The sequence below is a fragment of the Bison bison genome, unplaced genomic scaffold (assembly GCF_000754665.1).
Source record: "Bison bison bison isolate TAMUID 2011002044 unplaced genomic scaffold, Bison_UMD1.0 scf7180017864136, whole genome shotgun sequence".
NCBI classification, from domain to species: Eukaryota; Metazoa; Chordata; class Mammalia; order Artiodactyla; family Bovidae; genus Bison; species Bison bison.
This window is the reverse complement of record NW_011494708.1, coordinates 1,128,394-1,142,901: the sequence shown is the minus strand read 5'-3', so window position 1 is coordinate 1,142,901 and position 14,508 is coordinate 1,128,394. Positions and strand designations below refer to the sequence as shown.

General features: G+C 35.4%; 1 long non-coding RNA gene across 7 annotated transcripts in view; it reads right to left on the bottom strand.

Annotated features, from left to right (window-relative positions):
• The window catches only part of LOC104988555, a 66,211-nt gene extending 54,352 nt beyond the window's left edge, over positions 1 to 11,859 (bottom strand). The window contains exons 1-3 of one of the 7 annotated variants that reach the window (XR_825252.1): positions 11,721 to 11,852; positions 10,733 to 10,863; positions 3 to 2,826 (exon numbers count right to left, since the gene is read on the bottom strand). This is a non-coding gene — a long non-coding RNA (uncharacterized LOC104988555). The other 6 variants (XR_825253.1, XR_825250.1, XR_825249.1 and 3 more) reach the window with 6 other exon arrangements.
• Positions 11,860 to 14,508: the final 2,649 nt, after the last annotated feature.

Genomic DNA, 14,508 nt, shown 5'->3' with positions numbered 1-14,508 from the left:
GGACAAGAAAAGATGGTCTATTGATAGGAGAGTTAATTATTTCCCTGGTAAGAAACTTCTTCTCAAGTTCTCTTCCCTTTTCATTTTCTGATGTTTTTGGAATGCATTTATAATTTTATTTTTAATCTCATTACTTTTTGAATTTTAGCACTGAATTCTCACTTTCAGAGATTATATATTGATAGCTTTGAATTATTTCCATTTGTATTCTGCGCCAGGCTTTTTGGTTGTTGAATCAAGAAGTTCTACAACTTCTTGACATAACTCATCTAGCAATAAGACTAAGCAGATGAATTTATAATAGAAATAGGCTTTTGCTTGTGGAAGTTTGATAATTGATGATGATAAATTTTGCTAACAAATTTATTTTTTCTCTGGTCTTTGCATAGTTCACATGGTGGTTTTAATTAGGATATTATGCCTTTTGTATTATAAAGTAACACTCACTCAATAATCTCAAAGTTTTGGATATGCCAGCCAATTATCTATTGAAGTCGTGTTTGGGCTCATGGCTCATGGCACAAAGTGCAACCTCTAATTTGGCTAGTTCTTTTTAATATCTGCTGAATTAATATGCTAGATTAGAGAATGAAAGTATATGGGTCATTGCTGGCTCCAAGGCTAGAATCAAAGTGAGCATTACTCTTCTTGTTAAAAAATTATTTGAACGCATGAAGAAGAGGTCAAAAGAAGCTCTTCTTGTCCACTGCTAGGACTCATTATGATTTTGGTATTCCCAGATTTCAGACATTCCCATGACATTGTCACAAATTGTTTCTTACTTATAGTATAACAGGTTTATAATTATAAACCTTTTTATAGTATAAATATAGTTTATATATTATAGTATTATAATACCTATAATATTATATTAGTTTGAGTGACATAATATTGACATTTTCATGTCTCACAATGGTTGAATACTGATAATTTTATATAATTCAATCTATTAATATTCTATCCATTCACTTTTTACCTAACATACTATCTTTAAAAGTGAAACAACAACAACAACACTGCCACCAAAGGAAAACTTGTACTACTTGTGATAAATAAAATGTAACATAACAGACAAATGCAATAAAAACAAAACAGGAAAGGTCAATGCCATTAATTTTTAGCTAGATACTTCAGCCTGTCAAATGCTCAGAGCTGGAAGTCTGCACTTTCTTTGTTAAGAGGAGGGATTGGCAGTTAGATTCAGATGACAAAAATTAAACCAAGATTTTTTTCTTGAGATAATCAGTATTGGAAAAAAATTCAAAAAGGAGTAACTCTTTCTTCTGTGATTTAATATTATTTAATTCCATTCTTTGGAAACACCTGACTTACATTTTGGAAAATACCACATTAGGTCATTTGTTTTGCCCAGTTTTCTCTTTCATTTTCAGAGGGAACTTCTAAGCATGCAATAAATGACACTGTTATTCATGTGCCAACATCTAGTGCTAAATTAATTTCATAAATTATGTCAAATGAAGTAGATTATATCTTGCAAGAGTCTACAACTCTCTAATGTCATTTATCATGGCATATAGTTTAATTGAATACAATTTTATTTATATTCTGTTTCTCTCTTCCAGCCTCTGTGAATTCTGGATCTTCTTTCCTCCCTGAGTCAGTCCTAAGATGTGAATAATTAGGTAGTAGTAGACAACTGAGTTAATGAGCATAACAAAAGACGTGGAAAGGTAATATTTACAAAGGATAATTTAATCTAATCCATTATCATTTCTATAGTACTCAGGTTCAAACTACAAAACTGGTATGCAACACTTTGAGATAAACACACTCATCGCTCACTTAACTCTTCATTTAATTTACCGACTTCAAGAAACTGGATATTTTGATTCCTGGAGATATGTATCGATGTATTTGTGAGGAAGGGAAGCCACAGGATTAAATGGTAGCATCTTTCTAGTCATTAATGTTACTATATAAAGAGCATATGTATATATATATGTATATGTGTGTATATATATATATATAAACATGTACATATACCTACATATGGGCTTCCCTGGTGACTCAGTGGTAAGAATCTGCCTGCAATACAGGAGATTTGGGGTTGACACTTGGGTCAGAAAGAACTCCTGGAGTAGGAAATGGCAACCAACTCTAGTATTCTTGCCTGGAGAATCCCATGGGCAGAGGAGCGTGGCAGGCTATAGTCCATAGGGTTGCAGAGTTACACAAACACACAAACATAGGTATGTATAGATAGTATACATATACTATCTATAGTATAGATAGTATTTGCAAATAGTAAAAATATTTTATGAATTTGAAGGTAAAATGAGACTCCACACAAAAGTTTTAAGCATTCTCTTTCCAAAAATGAGGGAATATTGTTCTGAACCAACTCTCCTATTGATAAACAATAAAACTGTGTGAATTATTTATGTAAAAAATCACTTTGAAATTACTAGCAAGCTTGTTGCAGGAAGGTGGACCCCTTCCAGGGCCCAAAACTGGGCTCTGGTCTAACACCCAGAAATGAATTATCCGAGGAGACACATGTGCTGACAAAGCAAGAGATTTTATTGGGAAAGGGCACCTGGGTGGAGAGCAGTAGGGTGAGGGAACCTAGGAGAACTGCTCTTCCAGTCTTGGGTTTTATGGTGATGGGATTAGTTTCTGGGTGGTCTTTGGCCAATCATTCTAATTCAGAGTCTTTCCTGGTGGTGCACGCATTGCTCAGCCAAGATGGATGCTAGAGAGAGGGATTCTGGAAAGTGGACGGACACGGGGTGTCTCCTTTCGACCTTTCCCGAACTCTTCCAGTTGGTGGTGGCTTATGAGTTCCGTGTTCCTTATCAGGATCTCCTGTCATAAAACAACTCATGCAAATAGTTACTATGGTGCCTGGCCAGGGTGGGCGGTTTCAATCAGTGTGCTTCCCCTGAGAAGCTTATCAAGGCAGTGAGAATTTTCAGGATCAAAAATTTTTAAATAAGCAAAGCTCAGAAAGGTGAATAGATTTGGGAGCATTTTCCTCCTTGATTGATCACCAATTCTGAAAGCCATATGATGGTCAAAGGCCGAGAAGACTGGCTAAATCCTAGAAATAGAGTAATCATCAAAACTAAAGCCAGATTTCTAATCACTTCAATTACTAATTGAGTTAAGGTGATTTACACCTAATATAGAGGCTGTGCTCAGATGCTTAGTTGTGTCCAACTCTTTTGGACCCCATGGACTGTAGTCCAGGCTCCTCTGTTCATGGGATTTCCCAGGCAAGAATGCTGGAGTGGGGTAACATTTCCTCCTTCAGGGGATCTTCACAACCCAGGGATCAAACCTGTGTCTCTTGGGTTCTTTACCACTAGCGACTCCTGGGAAACCCAATATACTGCTAGGAAGAAGAAAATGTAAATCCTATTAGGAAAAATATAATTTAATCCAAAAATCATTTTTACTATAATTTTTATGCAATAGTGATAACTAAATATAATATAAGAGAGTAATGATTGATAGTGGCTCAGTCATGTCCAACTCTTTGCAACCCCATGGTCTGCAGCCTGCCAGGCTCCTCTGTCCATGGATTTTTCCAGACAAGAATACTGAGTGGGTTGCCATTTCCTTCTCCAACAAAATATAATATATTATATTGAAAAACAATAATTCACTGAAAACTGAAAAGAATAAAATGAGAGATGGAAGTAGATCCATGTGAGATGCACAAATCGAAATTATTAGCAGAGACAAATATATCTATAATTTCTAAGTTCAAGTAAATATATAACAAGATAGAGATCTACTTTAGGAAAATAAAGATATAATTGAAAATAAAATAAAAATTATAGGACTGAAAATAAAATAATTAAAATGTGAACTTAGTAGATGTTTTGAGAAAAGACAGCTGATGAAAAAATTAATGAACTGGAATGCCTGTTGCAAGAAAATATACAAATTGAACTGGGAAGAGATAAATGGATGAAAGATAGAGAAAATATGGAGAGGAAAGTGAAAAACCTAACATACATGTAGTTGGAATATCAAAAGGAAATGAGAAAGAGATTAAAGTAGAAGCATATTTGATGACAAAGGGCCAAGAATCTTACAAAAGATATTACATATAAATGGTAGAAGAATTACAACCCTCAAAGAGGACGAACATGAAAAAACAAAAACCACACATTCACACACTCATACACAGAGGCAAAACACTCAGGCATATTACAGTAAAATTGTTGAAAACCAAACAAAAAATCTTAAAAGAAGCCATAGGAAAGAGAAAATAGCTGCGGATCTAAAATTCAATAGTCAGTGTTTGATATATATTTTCAGACAAACAAGCCAAAGAATTGGCTGCCTTCATCATCCAGGAAAGGAAATACTGAAAGTCAATCAGGGAGAAAATTATCCCAGGATAAACAAAAACAAATAAAATGAATATAAGTATTTCTAGATACAAATGGACTTTGAATATTTAAGGCAATAAAGTAAATATTGTTGGATTTTATACATAGAATGACAGTTTCTGCCTATAGATCAAGAAGGGGAGAAATGGAGTTAAAATATTTTAAAGCATTTACATTATTCTGGAAGTGGTAAAAGTACTAATTTATATTAGACTGTATTAACATAAGGATTTGTGCTATAATTTCAATAAAATAACACTAAATAATAGAAAAATTATAAAGATATATGTATACATGTATATTTTTATATCTGTATATATATATAGTGTCTATATATAAATGTTTAATACATATATAATATAAAATTATTTTATATAATATACAATAAAATTTATGCATTTAGAAAATATAATCTTTCATTCATAAATATCATCTTTCTTTTATATATACTTCATACATTTATATATATAAATACTAAAATGGCAGATTTAAACCAAATATATCTATATTACATAAAATATAAATATACCAATACTGCTGTGAAACGTAAGGATTTTCAGATTGAATAATAAAACAAAATGTAATCATATAATGATTTAAAGAGACATGCCTAAATTCAGCTGTTCTGAGTAGTTGAAAGTAAAAGAAGGAAAACATAGACACATTCATATGTAAAGTATACAACCACAACAGTGCTTGTCTTTATAAAGACTAATTTTGATGTGTCAATTATAACAGTAAAGGGAGAAATGATGCAATTTGAAATAAAAGGCAAAAAAAAGTGAATTAACTACAAAATTAAACATCTTTTTTGAAAAAATATTTGAAGTCAATATCAAAAATATGCTTACATTTTCAAAATTTCCTTTATTAATTAATTATTTGTATTATACATTATAAAAATATATAGCCATTCTTAAAAATTAAATACCCCTTCAGCAAAGGTCTATAATGAGAAAAGACTAATGCTTTGGCTGGCCTCAAGGTACCAGAGAATGCTGAAATGGCAGAAAGATGGACTTCCATTTGTTTTAGAGAATAGAGCAAGTCACACTGCTTAAAATTGTTTGCCTGTAGTTTGCATCTTCGCTGAAGAATTGAAATTAAAAAATTAGTGGGACTGTGAGTCTTAGCTACAAGCACCATGTTTGGAGCAGAAGCAAACAGTCTAACAGCCAAAACCTTGATCAAGCTCCTCGCTGTCTCCGTAACTGGGCAGCACCATGGGACAGAGTTTCAAAGACTTGGACACGACACCATTTGTTTGACTGGAGCTACAGGAATATGAGTAAATGAACCTATGGACCTGGTGTAAAGGGAAGGCTAAATAGAGACAGAGGGGTAGTTATAAGGGTGTCATATTTGATAAGGTTGGAAATTCAAAAGTTTTTAAAGGATTTTGTTTGAAACTAGAAAAAAAAAATCAGGAATTAAAATCCCTTCTAAAAATGAAAATAAAAAGCACTCTCAAAATACCTTAAATATAAGTAATGTAAGAGCCTCAAGGAAATAAAACAAAAATACGTCTAAAGAAAAAATAACATATTAGAGCACAAGTGAACTGTAAATAGGTATACATAAAATTATAGAAATGGAAATATGTTCATTGAAAATTTAAAATCTCAATATTCTACATCAATTCTAGTATGATACTGTTCAAGAGAAATTTAAAGAAATAAAATGTGATTGAAATGAATTATTGAAGAATTTGTCCAAAGTCTAAATCAGAAGTACAAAGAAATAAAAATGTGAATAAGTAATTTAAGATACAGTAAACATAATAATGAAATTGACTTGTAATAGAAATGTTACTACCCCAATCTCTAAGTTCAAATATGATCATAGGCTCTTTTTACCTAAAAAATTAAGTAAAAAAAAAATCATCTTTTTAAATAAAATATTTCAGAGACTAGGGAAGAAGGAAAACATTTTATGAACTGGTGTAACTCATAATATCAAAATCAGGCAAGAACAGCTAATGGAAATATGTACAGAGACCAGTCATACTTATAGCTTCAATAATCTGCTTACACGGGTAATAAATCACATCCAGAAGTGTACACAACCCATTGAACACAGTTACATAGAAGTAAACATCCTTTACCTCATGAAGAGTATTCCTAAAAAAACATAACAATGTCATACTTACTGGCTATTTAAGTTAGGAATATGACAAAAACTCTTTGATCATTATTATTCAATATTGTACTAAGTTCCTAGGCAATGCAATTAAGAAAAAATAGTATAATTGTTGGAATGAAATGACATATATAATACACAAGATATGATTGCAAATATATAAAATCTAAAATTTCAAAATATCAATTGTTTTTAATCATTTTAATTTTTTCCTTGTTTTTTTTTTTAGGTACTTAATTATATGATCAGCAAATTGTAATAGTTTCAGTTTTTATAGATTTTCATTATAAAAATGATTTCATTTTGTAATTTCTATACTTCTAATTTATTTTTGTTCTTTAATAGAGTTGGCTAAAATCTCGAGAATAATGCTATGTAATAGCAGCATAAGATGATACTCGTGTCTTCTGACATCAATGTAAGTGCTTCTAGCACTTACAGCGATGCTGTTCTTCAGGTTGAAGGTGATAAGTTTGTATTATGTTAAAGAAACTTCATTACCAAATCCAACAGACTTTCTTTAGTCTTCCAACATTTCCCACAATGTTGTATATGTTTTGCCACCGACTCTTTTGTGTTTATTGGGAATTCAAGGCCCAGTGAATCATAGCCCACTTCCTCACCTTGATTTTAAAAATGAAAAACCAGAAAGAAATGCCAGGTTGATATCAAGATAGTACTTTAATTATTGATAACGACTAAGTGTGAGAGCTGAACAGTTCTGTTCACTGAGCTCCAGATATCAAAGACTCGGTCATGAAACCACAGTCCATCATGAATAAGGACAGGCCACCCAAGTACACAGATAAGATGCACGCCTGGAATACCAAAGAGGAGCTTGTGCAGGAACACTTACTAGAAGAGAAACAGAAGAGCTAAGCCTAAACATTTCTGTTTTAACTTCCTAAATATACAAATCTAGGGAGGGATTTCTCCTCCCAGGAAATATGAGCAATGCTAAAAGTAGTCCACAGATATAGGTAAAACCTTCTGTATTCCTTTCCGCTTGCTAATATAATATGCCAAAGCACCACAGACTTAGTAGCTTGAACAACATACATTTATCTTACATATCTGGAGGTAACAGGTCTAAAATGAATGCCATGGGACTAAAATCAAGGTGTCAGCAGGGCTATATTCCTTCTGGAAGCTCTCTTTTTTCTTCTTGTTACTCTTCTAAGTAGCTAATTGCATCCCTTAACTCATAGCCCCCAGCCAACAACTTCCTCACCCAGGCCTCTGCTTCTCCATCACATCTATTTTCTGACTCTGACACTGACTTTTCTACACCCCTTTTTGAGCCAAGGGCTCTTGTGGTTATGTCGGGCTCACCTGAATAATTCAGAGTGGTCTTTCCCTCTCAGATCCTAAACGGAATCACATCTGAAAAGTCCTTTTTTGCCTTGTGATGTAACATACTTAGGTTCTAAAGATTAGTTTATAGATACCTTTGGGAGAAAGGGGACATTAATCTGCTCACCACATCTCCTTGGTAAGAAGGACAGGATAGGCTCTTCTCTAAAATTCCCCATCTTTTTGTTTTCTTTACCCACCGAGTTTAACTCTTTAGCTTTCTGTCAATTAAAGATGTGACTGCCTTGCGGCTGCATAGGAGCAATTTGGCCTCTATCAGCATTACTCTGCTCTTACACCCATAAAGTTGCTACTTCAATGGCAACTGGAACTCTTTCGTGTTTTGTCCTTGGGCCAACTGTGTGCAGTTGAGATTGTCCACATAAATGTATGAAACTGGTCAGAATTATATGTTATATAATCAAATTTTGAGACTTCCCAGGTAGCTTAGTGGTAAAGAATCTACTTGCCAATGCAGGAGATGCAAGAGACTCAGGTTCAATCCCTGGGTTGGAAAGATCCCCTGGTGTAGGAAATGGCAACCCACTCCAGTATTTTTGCCTGAAAATTCCATGGACAGAGGAGCCAGATGGGCTATAGTCCATAGGGTTGCAAAGAGTCAGACATGGTTGAGCTACTGAGCACACACACACCTATACACATAATTAACTTTAAGATCAATCTTTTTCTTTTTTTAAAATTCAGTCTTTAACCAGAGCTGAAAATTCACTTCTTGTTCTGTTTCTCTATTTTGGCCAGTCACATCATTCAATGCAGTATATCATAAATTCATCAATGAATTAAATAACTCCAGTAAGATATTCCAAGAGTAAAATGTGTAATAGAATTATAGCATGAACAGAATTATCTCAATTTGAATTTAAGCCCCACTTCATTACAATAAAAATTTTGGAAAGAAATAAAGCTACAAATAAAGCAGCACTTTGTAAGTTAAAAGTTAAAGAAAAAATCTAATTCTTTTTCTTTGTGCATTTAAAGTTCAAAGAATTTTGTTTTCCACAGTTTCATATTCTGCATGGTTTTCAGTCAGAGATATTTTCAACCTGGTGGCATGGAGGTTTCAGAAGCAGCTGTAACCTGGACTGTCTTTCAAAAAGATCTGTGTAGTTTCTTCAGAGTCTCAGAAGATGTGTTAACTTATTTCCAAGGCTCTGATGTTTCTAACCTTTAAAGATTACAGAGAATTAATGGGACACATGAGTTTTCACAGCACTGGCCCCACAACCATCACATTGGGGAATGAGGCAGTCCTCTTCCTCAAGGGTAGTTATCCCAGGCAAAATCACATTCCAAGAACCTAGATCTGTATTGTCAGAGACTAGCAGAGACTTGGTAGCATTGGGGTAAGAGAGAGAGAGAAAGAAAATTGGATGTCAGCATGTTGGCATCTCTGAATGCTGGTTAGTTCTTTTTCTAGAATGCACAGTCCTTAAACTCTGGAGAAAATTCTGAGCAAAAAATTGCTGTTAACACTGCCAGTTTATCTATGATGGGGTAGACATCTATGTGTACATAGTGTGTTTTCTCCCATTGAGGGTCATTTTCCTGTCTTGTTTTTCTTTCAAAATTCAGCAACTTGTAAATGTTGATGGCCTCAGTCTCCAGGAGTTATCTAAGATGTCTTTTGTCTTCATCTAAGCTATGCAAAATCTCTATTTTTATTTCACATTTTAATTGTCCTGCACGGATCTTTCTAGTGATGTTCTGATCACACTCTCTATAAGCAGGCATTTTCCATCCCGTTTTCATCAGTTCTTATTAGGGAATTATTTAGGGGTAAAACACCTGCCTTTTAGGAGAGGTTTCCCCTTATCAAGTAATTAACCAGTTCAGAACCAGTATAAGAGGCTTTGGAGGGATGAGATCCTGGAGACTATAGACAAGCACAGATCCCTCTTTGATCCTTTCTCTTTGCTGACTACAGCAAGCATTGTCCAAGGGTTTCTCCTTTATCATTTTCACTTTTTGCTACCAATGTAACTCGACTGCATTAACCACTAACTTTACAGACATATCTTTTTTTCTGACTTATCCATTTTGCTCAGACCACCCATTTGTGCTCCAATCATGTAATTTCAATTAGAATGAGCATACACCCTTTGGTTTCTTACCATCACCTTAAATCAGCATGTTGGGAATGAAATTAATCATTGTTCTGTCTCCTACCAACAAGCTAGTGCCCAAAATAGTGCCCAGATTTTTTCCTCAGCTTCAAATGTTGACGCTATACTTTTGTCACCCAATATTGAAATTTCAGCATTGTTTCTGATGTTCTTGACCTAAGTAAAGCCTACTAATCCTTTTAGGTCTGCTTCAGCTTATACAGAAGGGCTTCCCTTGTGGCTCAGCTGGTAAAGAATCCACCTGCAATGTGGAGAATCTGGGTTCAATCCCTTGGTTTGGAAGATACCCTGGAGAAGGGAAAGGCTACCCACTCCAGTATTCTGGTCTAGAGAATTCCATGGACTGTATGATCCATGGGGTCACAAAGAGTCAGACACGACTGAGTGACTTTCACTTCACTCAGCTTTACATATTAGTATCTTCCATGAAGCCTTTCTCACAATTAGTGTGTATATGTACATATACATACACATTAAGTTGTTAAACATATAAAGTTACATTATTCATGTCTACTTATCTATGTATATCTACCTTTAAAGGAGATTGTGAGAAAGCAGAGGAGAGAGGGTAATGTTGAGTGAAATCTCTCAGCTTGTTTTTCCCTTCCATCTCATAATTTATCCATGTTCTCGTCAACTATTCTATCTTTTTCTCCTTTATAGGTAAGTTGTCCTTCATTCTTTGCCAAAGCTAACAGTCACACCTATGTTCATATATCTGTATCCTCTTACCTTCTTTAGGTCTTTTGTCCATTGGGGACCTCTTCTATTTGACAAATTGCATTTTTAAAATTAAATCTGAGATGATGTTTTAGTCTCACACTTGTTTCTCCAGGGTAATGATATCACCATTGACCAAATTCCTGAAACCACAAGCCAAGAAGTTATCCTTGATGACTGTCAGTTTTTCCACTCATCCAAATAATTGTGAGACTCTACCATCTCAATAATTCCCCAGTATATTTCTCTTTACTGTCACGACACTAGTTCATCTCTTCTTACTCATATGGATTATTTCAAGTTACCCAGCTGGTAGTTTTGACCTCAGACACTCCTCTGGACTTCAATTAATTCTTCACACTACTGACAGATTTGTTATTCCAAAATAAAACTATGATCATGTTGCATCACTTCCTGGCTTAAAATATTTCAGTGGCTTCCTAGCCCACTGGTTAAAGTCCAAATTCCTTTGGGTGACATGCAAAGACCTTGAAGATCTAATGCTATCCTCATCTCCTGCCACTTCCTTTCATATACCAACCAAATAAACTATTTTTCAATGTATCGTATTTCCCCTCCTCCACTTTTATGCATATTTCTCTCTCTGCAAAGAAATGCCACTTCTATCTGAATCGCCTTTTCTCCCTTCTCAGCCAAGTACTTCTAAATCAAAAAACAGTTTTACTCTTTTTGGCATCCTAATAAACATTAGGCATTTCCTTCTCTAGGTTCCTATTTTTTAAAGAGCTTATACTTCTTACATTGAAACAATTATTGCATTATTTTGATAATTGCTCCTCATTCCTTTGGCTTTAGTTTTTGGGCTTCTCACATTTAGAATAAAATTCAAATGGTTTTTAATGGTCTATAAGGCTGTGATCTTGCCTTGGGCTACCTTCCTGACCTCATTTTCTTCCATCTTCTCCCCAGCTGACTCTGCTCCAGCAACATTGACCTTCTTCCTATTTTCATGCACATTCCCACATTCATTATTTCATACTTGCTGTTTCTTATGCCTCTTGTTCTCTTCTCCAGATATTTGTATGACTGGTGCCTTTCTTGCATGTAGGTTTCTGCTCAAGCTTCACTTCCTTCTGAAAGTTGTTTTTCCTGAGTGTAAAGTTTAGGATGACATGGGCTTCATATTGCCTGGGCATCTTGAATTACATTCACGTAATAGTACATTCCCAGCCTGGCTTCTAAATTATAACCCTTTGACTGCTCGTAAGGGTACATGTGCAACTTGTTGATCATGTTGTAAGCACTCTGGCACTGGCTAAGCATGGCTGATATTGGAGTTTTCTTTTGAAAATAACACTGAAGCCAAGTTTTCATTTGAAGGTCATGATTAACGATGGATTAACTTAAACTCAAAAAAACCTTTTGGAATAGTTGACTACTGTTAATAAGGATGGCATGTAATGTAGTGGAATGTTTATCTGGGTTTACTGTGTAAACAAACAAGTCTCAAGGCAATGCAGAACTTATGCATATTATTTTAGAATAAATTTCACACTGTGAGCAGTAGCTTTACACACTAAATAATTTATAACACTATACAGATAACTAAGTTGAGTTCTTCAGTGGATGGGGTTTGGTACTGCAGTGTTTTTATAAATTTTTACCCCCAAATGATATTTATCATCCAGAGTAGTTTATAATTTAAATGATCCAATATCAATCTTAGCCCTCAGAACACCAGAGGATCCTTACTCTCAGGATAAATGCTGATTGGTACTGACCAGCATGCTAAGTGTATACCAAGGGATTATTCTAACATCTGTTTGGGACAAACAGATGTTGTCATTACAAACCTTCAGCAGTGTGCTCCTTCATAGTCAAAGAATAACTCCCAGGCATTGACTCATAAAAGCAATCAGTAAATGGACAGAAACAAAGTAGAAGGCTCCACAATGTTTTGAATAGGAGGTCTCAAGACCAGAGAAGAAAAGAAGGAAATAGTATAGGGAGGTAGAAGGTGTGGCAGTGGCAGGGGGAAAAAAAGCATTGTAGAGTCCCACGCTACATAGAAAGCCTTTTGTATAGTTTGTCTTATGTGGGATTTTATAACCATATAAAATCCAATATGCTTCTTTCATTGCAAGCAGGAGGATGCTGTATAAAAAAAAGCTGGAGAAACAGCATGCAAGTCATAAAAGACATGCAGTTTGGATTTACATGTGCATCCATCATGGGGTCGTGTGCACCAAGACGCAGAGCAAGATGTTTAATGACAAGAGAAGTTAGTACTTCCTTCTCTAGAACAAAAGATTTTCAGTTGTAGCCAAGCAGCTGATATACATAGGCATCACCAAGGAGAGGGACTGTTTAGGACATTAAAGGATAATTGATACTGTGCTTCAACAAATGGACAAAGCACACTGACTACAACTCACTACGTCTGCACGTAGTGAAGTTCTTTTTCTGTACACGGCATTTAGACTTTCCCCCCATCTTGGCTCCTTGGCCATGCCTTGAGAGCAACAGGTGGCCAAAGTTCTTATGCCAAGTTCATTCTTGACCACAGAGCTGTTTCCAATGAGTTCTGTGTTTTGGGGACCTGGGAAGAAGAAAAACGCATAGCTATCAACTGGTCACTGGCATAATATTCAGCATCAGCTCATGAATTGCAGGGTCTTCTCTTGGAAACTGGCTTTGACCCCACACCACTTCTCTCCAACTCATAACAGATTGTGATGTTTGTGCTCTACTTTCATTGATCAAGGCTGCCAGCCAGGTTCATCTTACTTAGATTTTATCCATGTGACAAACAGAGGGGCAGATGGAGTTGGCATCATGTGATTTCTCTGGGTTCGTGACCCTGCTTCTATATGGTGCCTTCTGGCAGCTCAATTTTTTATGCTCTTGCATTTATATCCAGGTCCTAATCTGGCAGCTGAATTAAAGAAAAACTTCCTTGAAGCTGCATTAACAAAATACTTAGGTATTTGTTAAACCAACCTCACAGTCCAGTGCTCTGACCAGAGACCAGTAGAGGACAAATCAAGCCATTTACTCACACAGACCTGCCTTTTCAGAAAGACTGGTATCAACACATTTCCAAAAGATAAACAGAAATTACCCAGATGAAGATTGTAGTTTGGTGATTTTTAGGGAAATCTAAAAGCCACAGAAAATCCAAACAGGTTTGTATGTTTTTAGAATGTGCACTTACACCAGCATAAACGAGGGCTTCTCTCCCATTAGGGAACTGGAGTCTGTTACATTATCCCCATTGAGTCTCCTAATGTCCCTGGCTCAGCACCATAGGCAACAGATGCAAAGGGTCACCAATGAAGGGCAAAATATTTTGTGAAAATAAAGAGCCATGCTATCTGCATTGCCAGTTTTTCCCACTCTGCACTTTGAGTGCTATCGTCTAGTTTTCATACAGTGATTTTTATTTTTATTTGCTGAGTTTATTTTGTTGAATATGGTGGAAAGATCAAAAAAAGAAAGGAAAAGCAAAGACTGTTTTTTTCTCCACGTATGAACCAAGCACTATCGGGAGCCTACTTCAAATGCGCTTTGTCATCCTCAAGCACCGTGTTTGTTTTACCTCTTCCCGAACCTAAATGATTTGCTTAGCTAATCAGTCTTCAATAATATGTAACAAGCAGGAAAAAAAAAAGATCACTAAAAAATAGAAATGGTTGCAGCTGTTTTCTGCATTAGAGGGGAACAGCAGAATTCAGCTCTGGTGTAGACACTCTTTTGTTTAGAAAAACTTACTGGTGGGATTTTTAGATTATGCAAAATTAGGCCCCCAAGACTAGTACAGGGTGGGA